This window comes from Carassius auratus, chromosome 3 (assembly GCF_003368295.1).
Source record: "Carassius auratus strain Wakin chromosome 3, ASM336829v1, whole genome shotgun sequence".
NCBI classification, from domain to species: Eukaryota; Metazoa; Chordata; class Actinopteri; order Cypriniformes; family Cyprinidae; genus Carassius; species Carassius auratus.
The window spans coordinates 10,459,383-10,485,945 of NC_039245.1; the positions used below are offsets into that span (position 1 = coordinate 10,459,383).

General features: G+C 37.7%; 1 pseudogene; it reads right to left on the reverse strand.

Annotated features, from left to right (window-relative positions):
* LOC113047380 (protein shisa-9-like) overlaps nt 1-26,563 on the reverse strand; it is a 51,965-nt pseudogene that overhangs the window by 19,845 nt on the left and 5,557 nt on the right.

Below are 26,563 nucleotides of genomic sequence, written 5' to 3' on the forward strand. Positions count from 1 at the left end.
CTGTCCTGCTGTGGCTTTGGAATATTGGGGTAAGGCCCTGCTGCTTGTCTGCTGTGCTAAGACCAGTCTGAGTCTGAAGAGTGTGTGTGTGTGTGTGTGTGTGTGTGTGTGTGTGTGTGTGTGTGTGTGTGTGTGTGTGTGTGTGTGTGTGTGTGGTGCCCACAGCTGCTGGGGTCAGCGGAAGGGCAGTGAAAGCGGTTGGTAAGAAGGGTGTGATCAGACTTCCACTACATTACACTTTACACACATGATGTAAGCACAGTCAATGTCTGGCCAGTCAAATTGTTGCAGATTCTCAAGGGCATAAGTGAAAAATATTAAATCTGTATCTGGAATATCTGCTGTCCAAAAGACTAGTAATAGTAGAATAGTAATTTTATATATTATTATTATTTTAAAGGTACTCAAAGGCTGTGGTTATTTGATACAGTAAAAGCAGTCATATTATAAAATATAACGATGTACAATAAGTAAGGGATCATGTATATCCAGTCAGTTGTTCTCGCATAATAAACCCTGACACGGGTGTTTAGGATCAGAAAAAAATGGCTGGATGTACATTATCATGCTTATTACAGGCAAAATAGTGATTTGAGTTGAAATTTTAAAAAAAGCAACCCTTCCGTGAAGACAGCAGTTGTGAGCAAGAGGCAAATGCAAACTAAATGGACATTTGAGGAAAACGGTGCAGTCAAATCACGTATTACACAACATTTCACCACAAAATAATGAAGGTTATTAAAAGAATTAAGATGAAAATGTTTGTTAGTTCTCTTATAATCCGTTACAGCGTAACAATCATCCACCTGCATTTGCATAAAACATAGCGAGTCCACGATACCAGGATGACATAATTAAACAATTGTACACCATTTTGAATTGAGATTTAATATTTTATAAGCTAAACAAACGCAAAGCATCCACCAAGAAAAAAATAGAGTACAGTGCAGACTGCTGTTACCTGGATGAGCCTGTGTTAGTAGCTTTTACAGGTTGTTATCCAGAGATAAGCTGACCAATCAGAATCAAGTATTCCACAGAGCCATGTAATAACTTTTTTTATTGAATATATTGTATAATGTAATTTATTCCTGTGATAGCAAAGTTGAATTTTCAGCAACTTACCATCAAAAAGCCACAGTTAAGACATTTATAATGTTACAAATAAATTCCGATTAATAAACGTGTGTGTGTGTGTGTGTGTGTACAGCTGCAATCAAAATTATTCAACTCAAAAATATTTTTTATTAAAAACAATTAAACCAAAGCATCAGTTAACTATTATAGACGTTTATAAATGTATTAAACTTCACACTTTTGTCATATTTACCATTTATTAGTTATACATATATTTAGCAACAGAAAACCTTTCTGTCTTATTGAAGTTCATATTATTGAAACATTATTCATACCACCAGTGCTAGACTGCGATTACAGTAAAAGCACTGATAAAAATATACTCCCAGACATATGGACAGTAACGTCATCCTCAGCACACACAGATATTGATGTGATGGATGTGTTTTTCACGGGTGGTCTGTCATACAACATGCCTCGATCCCACACACACACACACACACACACACACACATGCTGTCTGCCAAGAACATGATTGGCACATATGGCACAGCCTTTTTCTCTTACATGCACACGAACAACACAATGTCTCATCATCAAATGCAAACAGTGTGACATCTCATGCTGTTGCACTCATTAGCTGCACATATGAAGCATTTTGCACTCAGTCAGACCGGTAAGGTCTGCAACTTTAGAAATGCAGTAAAAACATGCTTATATCAGCAGCAAAGTTGTCTGTGTAAGAGATGTGTCTCTCCAGAGCAGGTGAAAGAAATGAAGTGTTTTTGCCTGAAGGTGTTTCCAGAGGCGTTTGACTTCTTGGCCAAACAGCAAAGATGAACATGAACATCTCTCCACCAGTCACAAGCAGGCTGTCAATCACACACACGCACTCATTGTTTTAAACATGTAGCTGCAAATGAAGTCAATTTGCTATGGTTTTGTATTTGTCTCTACATTTATTCATTTAGCAGACGCTTTTATCCAAAGCGACTTACAAATGAGGACAGTGGAGGCAATCAAAAACAACAAAAAGAGCAATGATATATAAGTGCTATAACAAGTCTCAGTTAGCTTAAACACAGTACACATAGCATGGGATTTTAAATAATATAATAAATAAAAAGAAAACAGATAGAATTTAAAAAAAAGAATAGATCAAGCTAGTGTTAGATTTTTTTTATAATTGTATAATAAATAAAAAGAAAATAGAATACAAAAATATTAGAAAGATAGTATTTTAATTTTTTTTAAGAATAGAATTAGAATAGTGAGTGTTAAAGTTAGAGGGTCAAATAAAGATGGAAGAGATGGGTTTTAAGCCGATTCTTGAAGATGGCTAAGGACTCAGCAGCTCGGATTGAGTTGGGGAGGTCATTCCACCAGAAGGGAACATTTAATTTAAAAGTCCGTAAAAGTGACTTTGTGCTTCTTTGGGATGGCACAATCAAGCGACGTTCACTTGCAGAACGCAAGCTTCTAGAGGACACATAAGTCTGAAGTAATGAATTTAGGTAAATGGGTGCAGAGCCAGTGGTAGTTTTGTAGGCAAACATCAATGCCTTGAATTTTATGCGAGCTGCTATTGGAAGCCAGTGAAAATTGATAAACAGAGGTTAAAAAAAAAAGTAATATAGTATAATAAATAAAAATGTTGTTTTGTATGGCTGCAAAACTTGCTACCATTATGCTAGGGTGTTTGTGGGTGATTGTCAGGGCATAATGACAATAAGCTCCATGATATTATTAATGTCCACAGCAAGAACAATGTGGGCTGAGCTGCGTGCCTGAGTTTATTGCTTTGTGTTTATATTCACCTTAGCTATGATTAAATTGTGATCCTGACTGTTGTAAACATCAAAAACAAATAGAATTGGAAATATGAACATAATAATGATGCGTATTTAAAGTATACACGTCTGCACAAGGTTGTGACCCCAGGATTTGTTGAGCTGGGATGAAAGAGACAGTTCTTTCGTTCATTTCTCATTTTAGTCTCTAAACATCACTCTAATTCTCCTTTCATTCGACAGCCTATCACACCCACACCATGCCGCTCCCACACTCATTCATCTTTCCTCTTGTCTCAATCGCTATTTCTTTATTCCTCCCCTTAGGTCTTTTTCCTCCCCTCCCATCTCTCTCTTACTATTTATACATTCAATCTCGGTCTCTTTTTCCTTCTATTTTTCTCTGCCATGTTCTCTCATCTGGGTTTCTTGATTCCTTAAATCTTATGTTCCTTCCTGTGGAAAGTGGTTCTCAAACTTTTTCAGGTGGTGTACTCCAACAAAGATTGGAGACCACTTTTCACTTATAAAAGGAGGGCAAAACACCAACTACATCAATAACTACCTACAGTTTGATGTAAAAAAAAAAAAAAAAAAACTATTTGCCCTTAACTTAACAGCATAATGTTGATACTTTTATACCATTTTATATTTTATATTGCGATTTTATATTATTTTACTGTACTGTATACATTATTTATTTTATTAATACATCATGTTATTTCTGATTTCATGATTTAGTTTCTGCTGTTTTATTTCATTGAAACCGCTATGCTAATCTCATGAACCGATATAAGACTTATTCACACATTCATGTCAACAAAATTGTTCCATGCATTAATGTTAAGATTATATTAGTCAAGGAACTGAATTAATGTTTGTGTTTTTGTGAAGTATAATTCTATTTACTTAGGTCTATGTTTTAGCAGGACTACAGACCCCTATTTGAAAAGCACTCTTCTCATCAAGTTCAACATTGCACTCCATCTTCATCACCTATTTTCGGTCTTCCTCCTCCTCTCAAACCCATCCATCCGTCCTTCCGGACCACCTGTGTTGACGTGGTTCTACCGGTCACGACTTCAGCTGTATGTGTATATATGCAGATGGATTGTTCTTAGACCCCCTTAGTGTCCCTTAGTGTGCTCAAGCTGGTTTGATGAGCACTTAATTAAACTCTTGAGGTGGATTTAGAAAAGGAAAAAGACAGAAGTACGAGCAGAAAGCCTGGCACAGTGGAAATTCTCACACTTCTAAGGAAAACTCACACCTGTGATGAAGTGCGTGCGTGAGATGGAGAGATAAATGGGTCCCTAATTCTCAGGACAGTGTGTTCTTAATCAGCAGGTCTTGGCTGAAGTTACTTAATTATGTCTTAATTAGCACAGTTGCTTCGTTAAACCACTTCCTCTTCCAAGAGGGAGCAGCAGTAGAACCTCTCATATCCGCAAATTTAATTACTCCCTCATTCCAGTTCATTACCACGACAGAATCAAAAGTTGAGGGCCTTTAAACCTCAATGTGTTTGATGGGATTTTGTAAATAACCGTGGCAGCTGATGTGTATCTGTGAAACATTTAAAAGATCGTGATCATGCAAGAACTTTAGTTTTGACTGCAAAGAAAATGGGGATGTACTGAATGATGACATGGCTAATAATAATAATAATAAACACACACACACCAAGTAATTTTGCAATTTATTCAAGCCAACCAAAGTCATCTTAAGGCTTTCAATTGTAATGGCTGCACCTCTAGTGGCTTTACTAGAATTACAAAAATAAAAGTCATTGCCAAGATTAAAGATATGGATGTGTGATTGCCAGGAGCTTCTGGGGGAGAAAAGCACTTTAAGTTATATAACAGACGGTTCCCTCCGTCTTTAGGATATTTTTTTCGCCCTTTTTCTTGCAGGCGAAAGTCTGATTGCATAAAAGTAAAAGTACACCTCTTCTCATCAAGACTAAATTCAGGAACAATTCATGCCCCATAGCTCAGAATGAGTTGCATTGCGCAGTTTATATTTGGAGTTAAGGGTAGTGGTATTTTATACTGTAAAATAAAATAAAAAATTACAATACATTAGGAGAAAAGGTATTTTAAAAAACTAATAAAAATGACAAAAGAACATAACCAATTGACTAAAACTTAAGCTCAAATGCAAGTCTTGTTTTCTGCAAAACTGATCAAAATTGAAAGACTTCATACTTAAAACAAGGTGGCTTTAAATATTTTCCTGTTTAAAACCAAATGCAAGGAGCCCATCAAGACTCCTTTTTACCCCCCCATTAAATGTCTGACATTCATTTTATTTTCCTTGACATTCATTCTACAGTCAGCAGAGACTGTGACTCACCGTTGTTGGTGCGCATTGACCTGCCAGAGATGCCGTTGGATCCCATAGGGTGGTGACCTCCTCCTCTTTCCACACCCCCGGGCTCGCCTGGCTGTTTCAGCAGTTCCGTCAGGGCCCTAAAAAGAGAAGGATTTGTACACCATCAGTTTCTCAACAGGGCACTTGGCAAATAAGGGTGAGCGATATAAACCAGATATGAGCCCAGGCAAGTGTTTTGCATTCGGTCCAAGTCACGTCTCACTAATTCAAGTCGTTTGTCTTCAAGTCTATACTATTAAAGAATTAGGACATTGCAAAGTATTTGAACAATTTTCTGTAAATAAATGTTTAAATTATGCAGCCAAGTGATTAGAAACGGCAAAGACTGCAAACCGAAATTGAGGCAAACACTTTTCACTGTCAATTAAAATGATAAAATCCTAATTTGAAAGCGATTACAGCTGATCACATTACTGTGAGTAAACAGAGCGGTTTCTAGCCTTTCTGCAACACATTCACTATCAACACAGTAGTGACCTGAAACAATACTAAAATGTACTTCTTCTGTATTTTTGTTTTCAAAGAAAAACTGCCCCAACCATCCTTGGCTCTGTCTCTTTCTTTGTTCACTAACTCCATTTCTCACTTTCAGAAACCATCCAAAGCCCTCACTGGGAGCTCCAGTGACCGTAACCTTCACCAATCGTCCAGTACTGAGCCATCTCTAAACTCTCAGGGCTGCTATAATGTCTCGCTAACACTTACCCACCAACCACCCCCCTCAATTCATCCATCCCCTACCGACAGGTGCTTCAGTGGTTGCATTAAAACTGTGTAGCTGCACAGGAAGTCCAAGCGTGCCCTGATTCGAGTGCAATTCAAAATAATTCTGCTCGGCTTCAAGGTTCCGTTATTTCCCTTGTGACATCATTGTCTCAACATTCTACATTCGACAGGCTGAGATTCAGGACAGGACGGAACCTTGGGACATTTCTAAAGCATAAGCTGCCAGGAATGCTGTGCTAAGGCATACAAGAAGAGTCTGACGCTTTCATGATAACGACCGGAGAATGAAGCACTCAGCTCTCTGCTGTATGCTTGACTGATGTGGTGCCCTGTAAGTGCTCATGTCTCCTCGAAACCAATATAGGCCACACAGGACGATGGCTGTCAACAAACTACTACAAACTTCCTGTTCCTCTAGCAAGCCACTTCATATCTAAACTGTTGGTGGACCTGATGATTATTTAACATTCAGGTGATTGTGAAGGTAAAGGGTTCAAACAATCAGGTTATCTAAACAGCCTATATTATTGTATTTGTATACAATATATATATATATTAGGGGTGTAACGGTTCACAAAATTCACGGTTCGGTTCGATACGATACACTGATGTCACGGTTCGGTTCGGTTCGGTTCGATACGTTTTAGATACAGCAAAATGTAAAAACATCTCAACTTTTCAGAATGCCGCAAGCGCACCGCGGGTCATGTGACAAGAACCAACCAATCAGCTTCATCCTTTCCCGTAACAACGTTGAGAGCTCAGCCAAGATGAAGGATCAGCTGATCATAGTTGTATATGGATTGCAATTTTGAAATAAATTTAGTAGCAGAGCTACTGCAAGCGATTTTTAGAGCTGCAAATCCATTTTTCCTTCGCTGAAATTTCCGCGTCTCATGGAGAGAGCACGTCATTGTTGCTTAGCAAAGACAGACGCCTCATGAGCGCTTCTGCCCGAGTGCTTTGGAAAGGAGGAGAAAGACGTGCTTAGCGTTTTCCACGCGTTTTTAGGAGCGATATGTGAACGGCCCCTAAGGCGCTCGCTCACTCAGCACGCGCTGAAGGCTCGTTGCAAAATGTCTAATGCATTTAACAGACCAGAAATATAAGATCCTAAAATAACCAACAGGTCTGGTGTTTGGGTTGGATTCCCTGTAAGCTATAGTTTCTAAATGCTGCAGGGATAGTTTGCTGCGTGCATGTTTCTCCTTTTTTTCGTCTTTTCCCAGATAGTACTGACGCATATATCCCAGATACTCCCGCTGGTGTTTTTTTTTTTTTTTTTTTTTATTCCCGCTGGTGTACCCTGTCATGTTGCAGATGCGACATACCGTTGTTTTTTTATCCACCACTCTCTTGCCATCACCATTATAGCTTAAAGGGAATCCAAAGTGCACCCAAACACCAGACCTGTTGGTTATTGGGGGATCTTCTCATTTCTAGTCTGTTAAACGCATTGGCTATTTTGCAACGAGCCTTCAGCGCGTACTGAGTGAGCGAGCGCCTGCTGAGTAGCCTAACATAAACATAAGATGGTGTTTTTTTCTTCTTCGGGAGTGTCAGGGGCGTTGCCTGTTACGTTGTTTGGGTTATTGGGCTACCTTGTTGAACGCATATCATTATATTTCTCTCTCTCTCTCTTTTTTTTTTTTCAAATATAATTAATTACTCCAACGAACCGTTCGGTATACATAATGCGTACCGCGTACCGAACCGAAAGCGTCGTACCGAACGGTTCAATACGAATACGCGTATCGTTACACCCCTAATATATATATATATATATATATATATATATATATATATATACATATATATTAGGGCTGGTAATTTGACGTGTTAATTATAATAATTAATTATGGTTAAAAATAACGTGTTAAAATAATTAATGCATTTAATGCACTTGCCCTGCCCCAGACCTCTGTGGATCATCTGTCATTTCATACAGTCCATTGATGACTAATGGAGCCTAGAAAATATCCCTAAAATTCAAGATATGGGGCAAAATGCCCCTGTTTGAAATTTTGTCTCCTAATTACATTACATAGTTACGAAATATCACACGAGCTGTAGTCTAAGTGCAATATCACACTTGTGCAAATGTAATACTCATATTATACAACAGTTCATTAAGAAGTTAATATTATGTTATTTTAGACACAATGCTGTCTGTTTTGCTCAATTTTGCCAACCAAAATATAAAGACAAATCATGCTGTTCATCCCCGAGCAACCCACAGCTTCATTTAATTTCTTAATCCACGTTTTGAACGAATTTGGTAAACCATTTGGCACATTGAACCACTGGCCTATGTGTTGGATTTGAAGTGGTGCTGCACAGACCGATCTGTGTTTGACGTCAAAGTACTGCACTCCTGAATGAATCAGCCATTTAAACGAATCAAACTAATGAATAAATTATTCGATGACTTAATCTTTAAGACATTTACCACAACTTAGTGGCAGTTTTAATTTATTATTTAGAGTATAATTTCATTAAAGAAATAATTTATATTTTCATAGTTATAATAATAAAATTAATAAATTAAAGCTATAGTTTATTCAACCACAAATGACAATTCTGTCATCATTTAATCACATGTAATCAATTTTATCAAACTAAATATTTCTTTCTGAATCTACTTTTTGTAATCTCTGTTTGTTGCTTTGCACAAAAATGACTTTAAATAGTCTTTTCACACTAATTGAGATATCTGAACAGGAAAATAAGATAAAAATACTTTTAAATATCTGATATGTTCTGATATGGTTACAAAAATCTAATAAATATTTCAAATCTACTCCCCAACTCAAATGTGCAGACAGACAGACACTTTGACCTCAGGAAACAGTAGTTTTATTTAATCAATTCCACATATTTATGAGAAATTCCACAAACTGCAAAGTAATTAAACATTAATGTCAGTTTTGAAAATTCTCTTCCAACTACAAAATTGGTTAACTAAAATGTATGTTCTTTTTAAACAATTAAATTATTAAAAAGAGTTGTGATGCGGAAAAGAGGCAGTAATCAGTGGGCACAGTTTGTTCTTAGTGAAGAATTCAATGCAGATTTCCAGTGGGAAATTTAGTTTGAAATGTGCATTTACAACAAAACCTGACAAGACAATTGATTAAACGGACAAATCTGTTATTGATCTTAAATTTGCACTGTGCTAGACCTAACACTTTGATCTCTGGTGGCTCAAGGTTGTAGGAATGTGGCAACATGATCTTTAAATGCCTCTCAAATCACATGTTAGTCTTTTCACGGTTGTGCTCAGGAGAATGTATCTTATGTCGTGATCACATGTAAGGATGCACAGAGCTTGTATACATGCAATCTGAAAAACATCTACACACATTCTCCATTCATCTGCACCCAGCTGTGTTCACCAAGAATAGCTCTGTTCTCTTGCTGTTCTGTCTCGCAATTAAATATTTTAAACGGCTCAATCTGTTTCACCTACGGCCAGTTCTTATACTTCAGAACAGAGCAGCAATAAACCAGCATTTAGCCGTTTATTGATAGATAATGATCGTTAATAATGCTGATGGTCTTAACTTCCAGGGGTGTTCATGTGTGTGATGAATGAATTTCTGATTGGCCATACATTGCGTGAGTGTGTATGAGAAGACATTATGTGAGAGGTTTCCAATCTTACTGATTCTCACAGCATGTTCCCTTTTCATTACAGAAACATGTGGTCTTTAATTAAACTGTTACTTTTCAGCAAAATTCCTATTAAGACGCTCCAGTGTTAATCACAGGTGGAAAGACTAACTGCACGCATCCCAAATCAGTCTTAAGTGCCCCCAACTGGCTCCTAAACTCACTTTGGTTGGGGGTACTTTGACAAGACCTTGTAGGCCTATATGTTAGACTACCTCCAAATCAATCTAGTAACTGCCAATATGTATATTATATACATTATCTAGTCCAATTTACTCTAATGGGATATAATTTTAATAAACAAAAAATGCATGTTCAAATAATAATAAAAAAATATGTAAAAGCATGCAATACAAAGTCAAATCTCTTCTAGTCTGGATACTAATAACATATAGTGTGTAAAAGTCACTGTGTTGTGAATTAATTCACTATCCCATTTTAGGATATTGCATCATGTTTATAAAGCACTGCAATGCTTTATAAACAATGCTAATTATGCATTTAGACTAGCATGCAACGGTTCAAATTCACTGTTTACTTCAGGGTGTCCAAGTGTAAGCTGTAAGATTACTTTTGTATACAGACTGATTAATGATTAACCTCATATAGGATAAATATGCTAATTAACCTGTCATCAAAGAAGAACAGTGATCTTTAGTTATTTCAGCTCAAATGACTTCATTGATAATTAAAATTTAGTTATGGTTCTGATGCATCTTTTATGGAAGCCTGTTTATGCCATGTAAAAACCAGCATGAAACCCAGCTGATCATTTAAGCGTAAGTAAACCAGCTATTCTTTCAGCAGGGTTTAGCTTGGTAACAACCCCTTTATTAACAGTCAAATTTAAATCATCCATAACTTTAAAATACATTTCAGCGGAGAGTTTTGTTTTTAATCTGGCTATGCATCAGTTAGTTGAATCTGAGCTGGTGAGGCAGATGGTTTAAAGTGGCCCGGTTAGCCACAGGGCTAATGCTGCTTCAGTGAGAGAGACTGTGTATGTTTGTGCGTGTGTGGAAATGTGTGTGTTTCTGGTGCATTAGCGATATCACAGTAGGGGAAATATTTGGCCCTGATGTTCCTGACACACTACAAAGAGCCTCAGATATGTTTAGCAGCAACCCAGAGACTGTGTGTGTGTGCCTTTGCATGCTAATATGCATAAAAAATACTTTTAATTCCCCCCTTGTTGTTTTACATGATTTCTAATGGTCTTGTTCAAGGTTCTCTGCTTGAATATAAAATCATTCAGATATCGGTTTTAGTAATCTATGGGTGAGAAGGGAAGATTTCATAGGGTAACAGAAAAGCAATAAAGACAACCTTCCCCTCCTGACTGATTTTCTGTAGAAACTCAATGCCTGACAGCAGCAGATTCTCTCAGCTGACTCTTGGAAATTTATAGACTTGCTGCTTATTTGAGACAAGAGCATTGTGGGAAAAATTGTCAAACCTCAATTTCAACCCTCAAATGTCAAAAAATTATTTAGAAGAGGCATGTATATGTGATGTTTTCACCAATTTTGTCCATTAATGTCAAAATTATATGTCTGATTGCTTAGATATTTTCTAAATACGCTTCCCTTCATTAACACAACCAACTATATCTGTGATTTGTCCTTGATATTATTTACATAGAGACACAATCAAAATTGGAGTTTTTCCCTTTCCTGTCTCCTGCAAGCTGCCCAGCTGCGAAACACCCTGAAAACACTTGATCAGACTATTCATGAACGCCATCTCAAACCCCAAGGTTATGAAACTACAGGTGTATGTCAATAAATAAGAACGTCGTGGAAAAGTTCATTTCAGTAATTCAACTCAAATTGTGAAACTTGTGTATTAAATTAATTCAATACACACAGACTGAAGTAGTTTAAGTTTAGTTTAGTTTTTTTTTTATTATTGTGATGATTTTTGCTCACATTTAACAAAAACCCACCAATTCACTATCTCAACAAATTAGAATATGATGACACGGCAATCAGCTAATCAACTCAAAACACCTGCAAAGGTTTCCTGAGCCTTCAAAATGGTTTCTCAGTTTGGTTCACTAGGCTACACAATCATGGGGAAGATCTGATCTGACAGTTGTCCAGAAGACGATCATTGACACTGACACACAAGGAGGGTAAGCCACAAACATCCATTGCCAAAGAAGCTGACTGTTCACAGAGTGCTGTATCCAAGCATGTTAACAGAAAGTTGAGTGGAAGGAAAATATGCACAACCAACTGAGAGAACCACAGCCTTATGAGGATTGTCAAGCAAAATCGACTGAAGAATTTGAGTGAACTTCACAAGGAATGGACTGAAGCTGGGGTCAAGGCATACAGACGTGTCAAGGAATTTGGCAACAGTTGTTGTATTCCTCTTTTTAAGCCACTCCTGAACCACAGACAACATCAGAGTCCAAAGTCCTTTTTTCAGATGAGAGCAAGTTTTGTATTTCATTTGGAAACCAAGGTCCTAGTCTGGACGAAGGGTGGAGAAGCTCATAGCCCACGTTGCTTGAAGTCCAGTGTTAAGTTTCCACAGTCTGTGATGATTTGGGGTGCAATGTCATCTGCTGGTGTTGGTCCAATCACTGCACACGTTTACCAAGACATTTTGGAGCACTTTATGCTTCCTTTTGCTGACCAGGTTTTTGAAGATGCTGATTTCATTTTCCAGCAGGATATGGCACCTGCCCACACTGCCAAAAGCACCAGAGGTTGGTTAAATGACCATGGTGTTGGTGTGCTTGACTGGCCAGCAAACTCACCAGACCTGAACCCCAGAGAGAATCTATGAGGTGTTGTCAAGAGGAAGATGAGAAACAAGAGACCAAACAATGCAGATGAGCTGAAGGCCACTGTCAAAGAAACCTGGGCTTCCAGACCACCTCAGCAGTGCCACAAACTGATCACCTCCATGCCACGCTGAACTGAGGCAGTAATTAAAGCAAAAGGAGCCCCTACCAAGTATTGAGTACATGTACAGTAAATGAACATACTTTCCAGGAGGCCAAAAATTAAGATTTTTTGTATTGGTCCTGTATTCTAATGTGTTGAGATCGTGGAGTTGGTGGGTTTTTGTTAAAAGGGAGCCAAAAATCACCACAATTAATCGTACCAAAGACTTAAACTACTTCAGTCTGTGTGCATTGAATTTATTTAATACACGAGTTTCACAATTTGAGTTGAATTACTGAAATAAATTAACTTTTCTATGACATTCTAATTTTTGAGAAGCACCTGTACACACATAGTTCTGTCTCTGAGGATGTTTGTTTGTGTGGACATTTTGGGGGTGAACTGATATAGATCACCTATTGGGACTGGCACAGGCATCTCAAACACACATACACACGCTCACAGTTCAACAAACACCACAAGTCACCCAAATGTCATGATCATAGGTCTGTTTTCATCTTTATGTCTCTCTTTCTGCTGTTATCTGCACATGAATGCAGTCGCTTGTAGTCTCTTTTCATTATTCTTCTTAAGGATGGATCCCGTTCTATCCATGATCCCCTTCTCTAATTATAATGAATCTGGAAGCTGCCAAGTACAGTCCCAAAACACAGAAGGAGGTGTATTTTTATGTGTGCGAGCATGTGCGTGCATCTGTCCATCTCTGTGTGTCAGCAACCGGGGTTTAAAAGCACTGCAAACTATCTTATAATAGATAAAACTATATTCTTGTTTAGCCGTTTACACAGTTTGAAGCTCTATTCCATTTATACTCTTATTTGCATGAAATAAAAGCACATCAAGTGTAAAAAAGCGATGTGCGACAATTTTATATGTACTTTTTATTAAACCGAAGTGCAAGATACAAATTCAATTGATATAAATTCTGATGAAGTCTGAATTGTGGGAATCTATAATCAAATGCAGCATTTACCTTTTTTATTTTTTTTATTTTTTTTTGGTGGTGCAAGATGTAAAGTCAGCTTTACAAGGGAAATTTTCTTTTTTTTAAATATAAGCTCAAGAATTAGGAGTTTACAATTTACAGCTGTCAACTAAGCAATTGTGATAAAATTAAGGATAAAAATAAGTACATTATCTGGTGGAATTAAGTCTCCATACAAATGCTTGCTAATTTCTTCTTATCGGATAAAAAGTTCATCGTACTCAGTTGTGTGCATACGTTTTTTTTGCACGTTTTCAGATGTACAACTTGGTATTTCCATCCAGCATTTTTTTATGCGATAATCCAAAATGGGTATAAAAATAGGTGGATGGAAACATAGCTACTGAAACAAAGGGGAACAGAAAATACACATCAACATAAAAGTCCTTTACACAGAACAGGGTAGCACAAAACTTGACCGTAAACCAAAACCACATTTACACTCACACAATGACACTTACACACTAGTTTGTTATTCAGATTGCTGCTTTAGTGCGGTCAGATTTGCTGGCCATGTAAATCTATACCTTGTATCAGATTCCTTTATTTAATCTCTCATCATTATCTGAATGAAGACATCACAAAAGTCTTCCCCCATTCCACTAAACACACACACACACTCATGCAAATGTCACTGGGAATGCAAACACACATACACATACACATAGCACTTTCCAGAACAGATGAGGCTTCAGGGCAAAGCTGAATGACTGACGTCACTGCGGTGCATCAAACACACACACACACACACACACACACACACACACACACACACACACACACACACACACACACACACACACCCACACCCAGCTTGTGAACATGTGCTTCAAAGTAAAGCTTGTGTGAAGATATGCACACTTAAAACAATTGAATGGATGCTAAGTCATCAAACACAGAAATACAAAACCAAAGTCGGATAATTCACACCACAGAACGCGGATTGCAACATCAAAGAAACCCAGACCGCAGGGAACAGATCGAATGTGTTTGTATTTGATGTGATTACACTCTAGACACCCCATCACACAGCTGGAAGTCAAGCACATGTGGTCAAGATGAATTGCTTTTAGCAAAATACAGTAGATTTTTCAGCAGATGTGGCATGCTATAAATAAAGCTGAATTTGATGTATGCACAAGGCGAGGTATGTTGTCATTCAAACGTTCTTTGGTGTAGTATGATAGCTAGACAAACTCTAATGTTGCTGTGATAAAGTTGGTCTTAATGTTGCTTTCAAGGCAAGAAAAATTATGTATAAATAAAATGAATATGTTATTATATATTTTTAATATATATGTTAAAAAGAATTTGGCAGAGGTTCATATGGATGTGTGTTTGTGGTATAGACAAAGTTACAAATAGTTACAGTTATAGTTATAGTAATAGTTATAGTATATAGTAACACATTGTGTATATAATACCACACACACACACACACACACACACACACACACATATTAGTGCTGTCAGATGATCACTATTAATCACATCCAAAATAAAGGTTTTAGTTTACATAATATATATATATAAAAATATACAAACATACATGTATATCGTTTACAAATATTTAAATAAATATAAACATATAAATACAAATATTTTATATAAACAAAACATTAAATATTTTATATAAACAAAACATTAAATATTTACATGCATGTTTGTGTATTTATATACACATTATACATATACACAGTACACAAACATATTATGTAAACAATACTTTTATTAATCACGAAAAAAGCAATTAACACACACACACACACACACTACAGCTTTTTATAGACAACAATTAAATGTAATAGTTGTTATGTTTAAAGGCCAAATTAGTGATATACAATATTCATTTTTAATTTGTTTTATTACTGCTTATTGACTTTAAAATTAACAAATAATCTGTACACAATACAGCAATAAAATAGAATGTGCTTTATAAACATTTTAAATATTAAAATGAATTAGCATTATTAAAATGTATGCCTTTTATATTTTTTCTTTTGCAATCTAAAAGCTCACACATTTATCTATCTAGGACTGGTGATCTAATTAGGGCTCACTTGACTATGGAAATGTAAGATGTTATTCCCAAAACTCACAATGTTTTAATTTATGTAATCAATACACTGAATAAGTAAACAAAACAAATAAAGCAAATGTTGTTTCTTGTTGAACACACAGCAATGTAATGGTGTTGTTGGGTCAATCAGGTCAATCAGTCAAAACAGCCTGAAGGACTGTGCTGAGTTTGGTGGATTGAAAGACCCAGGAGCAATAAAAACTAGACACACTGCCATGATCTACACATACACACACACACACACACACACACACACACAAACACACACACTCACCTAAAGGATTATTAGGAACACCATACTAATACTGTGTTTGACCCCCTTTCGCCTTAATTCTACGTGGCATTGATTCAACAAGATGCTGAAAGCGTTCTTTAGAAATGTTTGCCCATATTGATAGGACAGCATCTTGCAGTTGATGGAGATTTGTGGGATGCACATCCAGGGCACGAAGCTCCCGTTCCATCACATCCCAAAGATGCTCTATTGGGTTGAGATCTGGTGACTGTGGGGCCATTTTAGTACAGTGAACTCAATGTCATGTTCAAGAAACCAATTTGAAATGATTCGAGCTTTGTGACATGATGCATTATCCTGCTGGAAGTAGTCATCAGAAGATGTGTACATGCTGGTCATAAAGGGATGGACATGATCAGAAACAATGCTCAGGTAGGCCGTGGCATTTAAACGATGCCCAATTGGTACTAAGGGGCCTAAAGTGTGCCAAGAAAACATGCCCCACACCATGACACCACCACCAGCAGCCTGCACAGTGGTAACAAGGCATGATGGATCCATGTTCTCACTCGGTTTACACCAAATTCTGACTCTACAATCTGAATGTCTCAACAGAAATCAAGACTCATCAGACCAGGCAATGTTTTTCTAGTCTTCAACGGTCCAATTTTGGTGAGCTTGTGCAAACTGTAGCCTCTTTTTCCTATTTGTAGTGGAGATGAGTGGTACCCGGGGGGGGGGTCTTCTGCTGTTGTAGCCCATCCGCCTCAAGGTTGTGCGTGTTGTGGCTTCACAAATGCTTTGCTGGATACCTCGGTTGTCGCCCACAGGACTGCCACATACTGAATGTTTTTCCCTTTTCACACCATTCTTTGTAAACCCTAGAAATGGTTGCGCGTGAAAATCCCAGTAACTGAGCAGATTGTGAAACATTCAGACCGGCCCGTCTGGCACCAACAACCATGCCACGCTCAAAATTGCTTAAATCACCTTTTTTTTCCATTCTGACATTCAGTTTGGAGATCAGGAGATTGTCTTGACCAGGACCACACCCCTAAATGCATTGAAGCAACTGCCATGTGATTGGTTGATTAGATAATTGCATTAGTGAGAAATTTAACAGGTGTTCCTAATAATCCTTTATGTGAGTGTATATATATATTTTTTTCTCAATATAATTTTCAATATAATTTCTTAATTGTTTGTTTTAGAAAGTCGAGAATGACAAGGACATCTTTATGAGATGCACCTTCTCTGATATCTCTATCTCTGTTCTCCACATTGCAGCTGCATCTGTACTGAATGGAGGACGGTGGACTGGCTGTCGACCTACTAACAGTTCACGGCTATTGATTGGATCTCTGTGAAATCCAGAATATCTAAATCTACATCCCAGCATCGAAGTGACCTCCATTGATCACATGACCACATGTCACTTACATGGTATCACTGCTACTGAATAATGACTTGCGCACATACCCAATATAAATCAAAAGACCACATGCACTGCATAAAATCTGCATTTATGTGTTTGTCTTTCTCGCTCCCTGTGTTGTACATGCTGTTTAGCTGTGCTTAGCTTCACTTGTCAGCTCGTATCAGGTCTGCAAAACTGAAATATACTGAAATGCCATGTGATTCATATATATTCACATACACACACACACACACACACACACACAGATAAACATTCATAGATGCTATTTGACTGCAAACTAACATTCTTTGACTGACACTTTAAGTCCTCAAAGTCTCGCTATCTCACACATGTATAGAATTTCCCATCAGCCATTTTTTGGTCATTGGTCATAACATTAAAGTATCCTAATTATTGGCCAGAATTCTTATATTGGTGCATCATACATGTATGTTAAATCAAGCTTGTGGATCAGGTGTTTGTGATCAAATACTTGCATTAAGTATGTTTTTGGCCTAAGACATTTGTATATCACATGTATAAAACCACTTTTATAAAAGCTGCAAGTGATTGTTGGTTGATAAAAAAAAGAAAGAAGAGAAACATCTCACCCTTAAACGCCTCACCTCTCACATGTACACACAAAAGCAAATTCATGTAAAAACCAGAGTAAGGAACACACTGAAGCTGTACTAAGACGTCAATCCCTAAGCCAATTCTCTCTCGCTTGCTTTCTCACACTCTCTCTCAACAGTCTGCCGTCAGATTAATGCAGATTAATGAAGTCTAAAGGCAGCTAAAGACGTATTGGCACCCTTCATGAAATTGCGAAAATGGGATTGTTTAAATTAAACAAATGTAGTGGGTATAGAAAAGAATCACCCCCTTTAAAATATCACATTTTGTTGCTTTGTAACCTGAAATATAAAGGGACACGGTTTTTGTTTTATCCAGCTGTATTTACTTAGTGCAACTTATAACATCCAAGTGAAAGATATAACACCACACGCCAGAGAAAGAAAAAACACACAACTTGTCGTACCCTGAAACAGATGGGCTACAGCAGCAGAAGACCACACCGGGTGCTGCTCCTGTCAGCTAAGAACAGGAAACAGAGGCTACAATTCACGAAGGCTCTCCAAAATTGGATAATAGAAGATTGACAAAACATGGCCTGGTCTGATGAGTCAAATTTTTGCTGAGACATTCAGATGGTAGGGTCAGAATTTGGCATAAAGAACATGAAAGCATGGATCCACCCTGCCTTGTCTCAATGGTTCAGGCTGGTGGTGGTGGTGTATTGGTGTGGGGGATATTTTCTTGGCACACTTTGAGCCCCTCAGGACCAACTGAGCATCGTGTAAACTCCACAGCCTACCTGAGTATTGTTGCTGACAATGTTCATAACTTTATGATTTCCAGCAGGATAATGCACCGTCACAAAGCTCAAATCATCTCAGACTGGTTTCTTGAACATGACAATGTGTTCACTTTACTCAAATGGCCCCACAGTCACCAGATCTTAACCCAATAGAGCAGCTTTGGGATGTGGTAGAACAGGAGATTCACATCATGGATCTGCAGCCGACAAATCTGCAGCAACTGTGTGATGTTATCATGTCAATATGGAAAAAAAATCTCTGAGGAATGTTTCCAACACCTTGTTGAATCTACAGTATGCCATGAAGAATTAAGGCAGTTCTGAAGGTAAAATGGGGTCCAACCCGGTGCTAGCAAGGTGTACCTAATAAAGCGGCCTGTGAGTATGTGTGTGTGTTTTCAACATTGATAATAATAAGAAATGTTTCTTGAGTACGAATTAACATATTACAATGATTTCTAAAGAATCATGTGACACTGAAGACTGGAGTAATGATTCTGAAAATTCAGCTTCATCATCACAGGAATAAATTACATTTTAAAACTTATTCAAACAGAAGAACAAGTTCAATTTATAATTCTATTAATTTCATAATATTACAATTTTTACTGTATTGTTGAAGAATTTTCAGATTGAAAACAAGTATACCAATCATTATGTCTTCTACACATAACTAGAATAAGTGTCTAGCGGTCACGTCATATAACCACTCCTTTCTGTTTGTGAACTTTGCTTCCTTTCCATTCAAAATGCACAGTATAAGCAAAACACAAAGTAAACGCAAAACAAACTGCAATCCAAGATCTTTTAAGGGGTTAATGTCGCTTTAAAATTGTTATTGTGGACCACCATCTGAAAACATGAAATTAAGCAAACGCTACAAACTGCCATGTAGCAAGTTAAAAGATTTTAACCACAATGTGACATAAACAACTTTGCATCAAACCAATATCTACTGTATTGCACAAAGCAATTCTATGACTTCAGAAGACAGCACATATGCACTGCATTTATGATACTTTTATGGTGCTCTTGGTAATTTCAAAACTTTAAATCCAAACCCCTATTTATTTTAATTGAATGAAAAAGTGCAACTATTATGGATTTGCAAAAAAAAAACGCACACCTGTATGGAGAGACATGAAGAACATACATTTCTGGGTGAGCAATGGTTGATTGATGCAAAAACCTCCACATTAAAGAGCTTAATTTCCCCCTCTCGTGTCTTTCACTTTGCTGAGGTTGTGTTCTGATCTTTCTCATAGAGATGTCCAGTGACCTTGTCCCCTGTGGAACTCCATCAAAGAACTCATTTTCTCAACTCCAGACCAACTTGTTTTGTTTTAAAACGGCACATTTCATTATGGCCTTATCAGGAAGGAGATGGAGAGAAAGATTCACACACTCAAGAGGTCGAAATGATGGGTCATACCTCCTGGCTTTCAAATGAACAGGTCAGTTTTCATTGATTGCCTGTTTTTAAACTGGGCCAGCGGGAATATTGGGTTTTTATACTGCACTTCACTCAAGGGCACGTGCTTTTTTTATGAATGTGTGTGTGTGTGTGTGTGTGTGTGTCCTTCTATGGTTGCATCACATTGATCCTAGCGGTTGCTTTACTATAACTGCGTAAATTGTGTTAATATCTGTAGAGCTGACTGTGCTAAACCGAATACTGCATAACAAGTCTGCATTACAACACACACACTTGAACACACACACACTTTCCTAAGAGATGTCAGAGAGAGGTGAGAAATAAAATGCTGGATTCAGATCAAATCTGAGCGATTTGAGCGTGTTTACGAGGGGACACCGAGCTTTCAGTCTGAATGCACAAGAGATTTGAAAACGTGTGTGTATGTGATGAAAATAAGTGTTAGGTAAAGAGTTAGAGAGAGAATTCTGAGATATTTTTAAAAGAGACAACCAGAAGATGCTTTAGTGAGAACTGATAGGCTGTAAGCAGATTCAGGATAGAATCCAATTCAGTTTAGTGCTGTGAAAAAATAGCCAGCATGAAAAGGTTAGTCCTTTTTCAACATTTGGTCTTTTTGATACTGGAACTTATGGGTGAAGGTGATATAATTTAACAAATAACAATAACTTTAAATCCTTTTCCAAACTCATAAGTCTCAACAGCTAGCCTTTAAGGGATTCAGATATTTTAAAGCATTGAATTATTTTAGAGCTTATGACCTAATCAGACCAGTTTATAGAGGTTTATATAAACCGTGACCTTTCTTTTTAATGATGTTCACACATATATATACATATAGAGAGAGAGAGAGACTGCACGTTCAGTAGAACATTGGTTCTGTGTTTATGTTTGCTTGTGATGTGGGCCATTCAGCCAAAGGTAAGCAGTAAATGAAATTTTGTGCAAGCAATTTAATCCTAAATCAAGTTAATCGGCTCTGCTGTCTGAAAACCAACAGCCATTTGCAGCACGGGCGCGCAAAGAATTCCAAACGCATCCACAATGGACATGTGGTTTGAGCTGAGCACTTCAATTTGGGTCAGCTTTACTCAAGCTAATGTGCTCGTGGAAGAAACACAGAAGGGTTTTCGCTCTCTCTAATGGGAAACCAGAATGTTGTTAGAACAGGTTTAGTGAACTGAATGGCTGAATGTGATGTGGAGTTAATAATAGTAAAACGTACGCACACATTTATCACTCCACTTGGAAATAGAAAACACTCTCTTTCTTTCACACACACTGACTGAACTGGTGCACACACCACAGTCCAGGATGGTGCAATGAGGGGGAAATGATGAACCACCAGCACAATTGCTGAGTGAAGGTTTATAAAAACATCAATCCTGCACCACTGCACCAACTGGCACCCCAACCACCTTCCTCTCTGAAACGAGAGAAAACCGTACTCCACCTCCAAGATGAATGACCTGAACCTCCGTGTGGACCTGCACCTCCCTCTGTAAAGGTCAGACTGCACCTGCATGCTTTATACGAGATATGAAGCATTCTGAAGGGATTAATGTGGTTGATCAAAACAAGAAATCTATCTTACATACATTTTTTACTTGCAATTAATAGTTGTTAATGGTCTTTAGTAGTTTAAGTTTTTATTTTACATTGTATATTCTTATTTTGATATTATATATTTTTTTATGTAGCTTTTTTATAATTAATTTTAGCAAACTTTTAATAATTGTTTAACTTCAAATCTATCTTAGGCCTCTTTTTAGCTGCAATTAATATTTAATAGTCACGGGTGATCCATAGTGTTATTTCAGTATTATTTGTTTTGTATTAAGATCATTATTTTTTTCTATTTCTATTTAGCTTTCACTTATTTTTATTTCAGTTGCCATGAATACTGTATTCATAAGATGAGTGTTTCTTTTCAGCATCTCATGCCATAAGCATTTCGATTTTAAAAAACGAAAATAGAACTCATTTCAATACCCCATTTTGTTTGACAAAATCAACCTTCATTCCTTGATTCTACTAGATTCATCAGTCAAATGAACAATAGAAATGTCTCTCTCTGCCACTTCTCTCGTTGTGTCCTTCCTCCACTCTTTCATCTATCTCCCTCATCTTCCCATCGACTGTAGATGTCTCCATAGTGTGTAGCTTGATTGACAGGACAGAGATCAAGATAAATATCTGTACAATCCCTACCCTACACCCCCTGGTCTCAGTCAGGTCCTCTCATTTGTGTTCTGCCTTGACAATCCCCCCACACCCCATCCCCCCTGGAACAAGTCCATTCAGGATGACTGAGCAGTGCTGAGCTTTTAAAATGAGGGATGAGACAAGGAGAGGGAAAGAACCGTTCCTCCCGCAGGGCTTCAGCTCTGAGCAGCTCATTGGTGATACTTATCACTGCACTGTTTTGTGTTTTCACTGTCTCTTTTTTATGTGGGATTAACAGGAAACTGTGCAGCAGTAATTCAGGCTCAAGGTGAGAGAGGGAGAGAGAGAGAGTAGGAGGACATGCAGAGAGAAGGTAAAGTACCCAATTGCTGCAACAAATTACAAAATAGATATAGACTTTCCATCGATGTGATTAAGACACAAAGCACATAGACAAACACACAGCTCACTTTGAATGCCAAAACACACTTGTGCTGATTTACATTCCAAAAACTACCTCTGTTTATATGATTTTTGGCTACAAGTCAAGAGCAAATGGGACAATTTTCCAGTACACGTGCCTTTACGTTTGACTAGTTGAGTAAACCAGAATTACACAAATCAATTTATGCATTTTTAGGTTGTTTTTTTGTTTTTGTTTTTACTGTGCATCCCAGCATCACAGAAATGGAAACCAAAATATCAAGTTGCATTCATGGCTGATTTAGATAAAAACAGTTCAATACGCTTTTCCATTAATCCACTTCAATACCAAATTGAAGCCATGTATATTATCTCTTAAATCTTTCTCTTCCTACTTTTTCAAGCGTTTCGAAGTATCATAGCGTGCTCCTCACATGAAGTCTGTACACTTGTATAGCGCGGTACATTTGTATTACCAGGCTATAGAATGGTTTCTTCAGCATTCATGCATTTTTATCTCACATTTGCTTTTGTTAACACTTTATCTGTTGGGCTTTAGTATAGGTATTATGTTATTTTCAAGCGTGATACAGCATTAACTTTTTAGCACCAAATACCAGACATTTCATAATCAAACTGCAGAGATACATACAACAACTAACATAATAAACCATTGCCAGATTCACATTCGTGTGTTTCAAATAAAACTGGACATGCTTTTAGCTTCACTCACTAGATATTTTACTTTTAAAGTGCAGCGAAGCGTGCAAGAAACAACTTGCAGAAATGTCACCACTGGCTTCTTTTTCCCAACTAGCCTGGGTTGCCCATTTACTTTCATTATATAGAAAAGAACAGCCAGGATATTTTTGCAGTAGTTTTCTCTGTAGAAAAACAAAGTCATGCTGGAATAAAACAACATGAGGGTAAGTAAACAATAACACAATTTTATTTTAGGCTGAACTGTCCCTTTTGTAATGTCTTTCTGCCGTTTAGACTAGTTTGCCTTTTGACATCATTTTTTTTATGTGCCCCTGCAAAACATAATTTTTAGCTTTTAGCCTTTTACTCCTCATAGTTTTTGAGTCAAAATGAAATCTTGGGCAGAGCAGTATCCTGTGGTAAAGCTGTGTAATCTGTGTCTAATCCATCCGTAGTGGCAGCATCCGTCAATGACATCTTTGCTCTTGAGCTCAGGGAGGCAGTTTCCTAGAGGAATTGCAACAATCATGGGTGCAATGGTCCATTTAGTAGCTTTACAAGACAGTCACATGTATAGCTGGAGTGATGTCCATCCGTGTGTAACATGTGGTTCAGCTTCTTCACCGAGGCATTGACAAACAGGTACAGTACATGCAGTGAAACTGCTAAACTCAAAAGGCTCTGATAGCTGAGCTTGGGGCTGCCAAAAGCCATTTGAGCCCTCTCAGTCTTCAGTGAAGTGGAACAGGACACGTGTGTGTGTGTGTGTGTGTGTGTGTGTATCTGTCCATGTGATGGGGTACTGATGTGTCAAAGGAGCTAAAGTGAGGTTAGGGGTGCAGTTTTTAATGATAGATACACTCAGTAAAACTGACAGGAAATTATTAGGAGATGATACTTTCCCATTTCCTGTCACCAGCATGAGCACCACGGCTCAGTGTGTCCAAGCATGCAGTGAAACTGACAGGTCATGACAGCACACATTTGTGCAATTGGACCTTTGACTCAAAATCTTGAGATATTGTGTTTCTGACAACTTCCTTGCGTGACAACAAGCCGACTGGTCTCATCTATATACGGGCCTATGTATTGTTTTCCTCTGGAGAGGCTTTCAAAGACAGACAATGACTAATCAAGCTATATTCTCATACAGGAAACAATATCACAATGACACTGATGAGGCTGTGCTACAGTTAATTGGGTAAGCTAATTACTGGTAAAGACTACATTGTTTGCTGTTAAATGTTTGCAGTGAGCAGGATTTCAAAGCCAAACACATCATAACAATAGCCCACTTGTTAGTGTTGACATGCTAGCAATGAAGAGCATCTAGTGGGAACATTAAAAAACTTAGCAAAAATACAAAGGTATTGTCCACACACTGCTATTGCTCCAAGATAATAACTTTATACAATGTTTCGACCATCAGGTCTTTGTCAGGCACGTTACAAAACTTAGCATTTTATGCTAACAATTAACTTGCCTGAGGTGATACTAAGTTGTATACCAAGAATTAACGCAACCTAATGGAGTTAGCACTGTGCCATAGCATGTTACGGAAGGCAAGAACAGTTTTTGTATTAAACACAACTGCGTTTACTAGAATGCTCATAACAGTGTAAACAAAGTATTAGCATGTGCATGATTTGCTATTGAGGGAAATGTACGAGTGAGCAGAGTAATAAGAAAATCCTCAGGAGGTGGAAATGCTTAGTATTACAGATAATTTAAGAATCAGGGCTTCAAAATTGTGTTTATACCTATTCCAATAATTTTACCATTGATTTTTTGAGGAAGTAAATATGTAACAATTTTATAGATTAAATTCCTTTTTTCCTTATTTGTGTCAAGAGTGATTCTGCATCAGTTCTCATCATTTCTGACCCTTCTTTCCTTCTGAAAAGGTGTGAAAAACCCCTGGGAGTATTTGACCTGTGAGTAAGTGAAGTGCAGCAGTGTATTTGTGAGGTTTTCTATGGAAGGACCTGTGAGACATCTCCCGCTGGTTTCTGCTCACCTTGGTAGACTCACTGTGGAGCTCAGTTTGTTTGTCCAGTCTAGTGCAATAATAGTTCCAGGCTCAGCTTTGGGAATTATCTCTGTCGGAAGATCCCATCATTTTTAATGGGACAGAAGTATATTCTGTGGCCCCTGACTGCTGGGCGGTGGAGTGGGTATGAGTGGTTATGAACGAATTAATGAAATGCATTTGTCCATGTTTCAAGTTTCATGCCCTCTTGAATCTCTCTTGCGGAAAGCGCTTAAGAAACAGTTGGTGCATCTCATTTCGGAGGCATGCGTCCTCCGGAGGTTGCATTTGAAGGCTGCATACGTCATTACGGATGTCTTCTTTAAAAAAAGTAACCATTATAAAATTAACTGTTATTCTTTGTGAGGATTAAAATACTTTAATTTGTTTGTTTTTTTACTTTGCAATTTAACGATTACTTTTCTTAAATGAGACATCCCCGATGATGTACGCAGCCTTAAAATGCGACCTCCGGAGGACGAAACCTTCTAAAGTCGTGGTCTAATGGTTAGAGAGTCGGTGCTCTGTGTGTGTGCACTGTGGATGGGTTAAAAGCAGAGCACGAATTCCGAGTATGGGTCACCATACTTGGCTGTATGTCATGTCACTTTCACTTTCACTAAATGAGACACAGCAAGTGCCCCTTCCATGGCTCGGTACGCTTTCAATTAAATTTTTAAGTCTTAAGCAAGATTTTACAACATTCCCATTACATGATTTTACTGATTTTTACGTAAAAAGGGGGACAGCGCACCACAATAAAAGAAATGACCATTGATGTCTGGCCAAATTCAAAAACAAAACAAAAATTGTATAATCTTTGAGAGCAAGGGAGCCCCCTGGTATTTTGCATATATGGAGGATTGGCTCCAATTGCAACATAGACAATTGGTCCCATTTCCTATTAATGCTAACTCCTAGCAACATGGTAGGGGAGAGTGGGGTAAATTGGGCCAATGAGTGAGTTGACCCTCTTCTGTATCTCAGCAACTATAGACTTTTAATGTATTTTGAAACCACCCAATATTTCTGAAAGACTGTGAAAAGGAGAAACACATGATAGGAGTATCAAGGACAAAAATATTTAAAAAACAATTATGATGCATATAGATGATTTAGCAACATATAAAGCA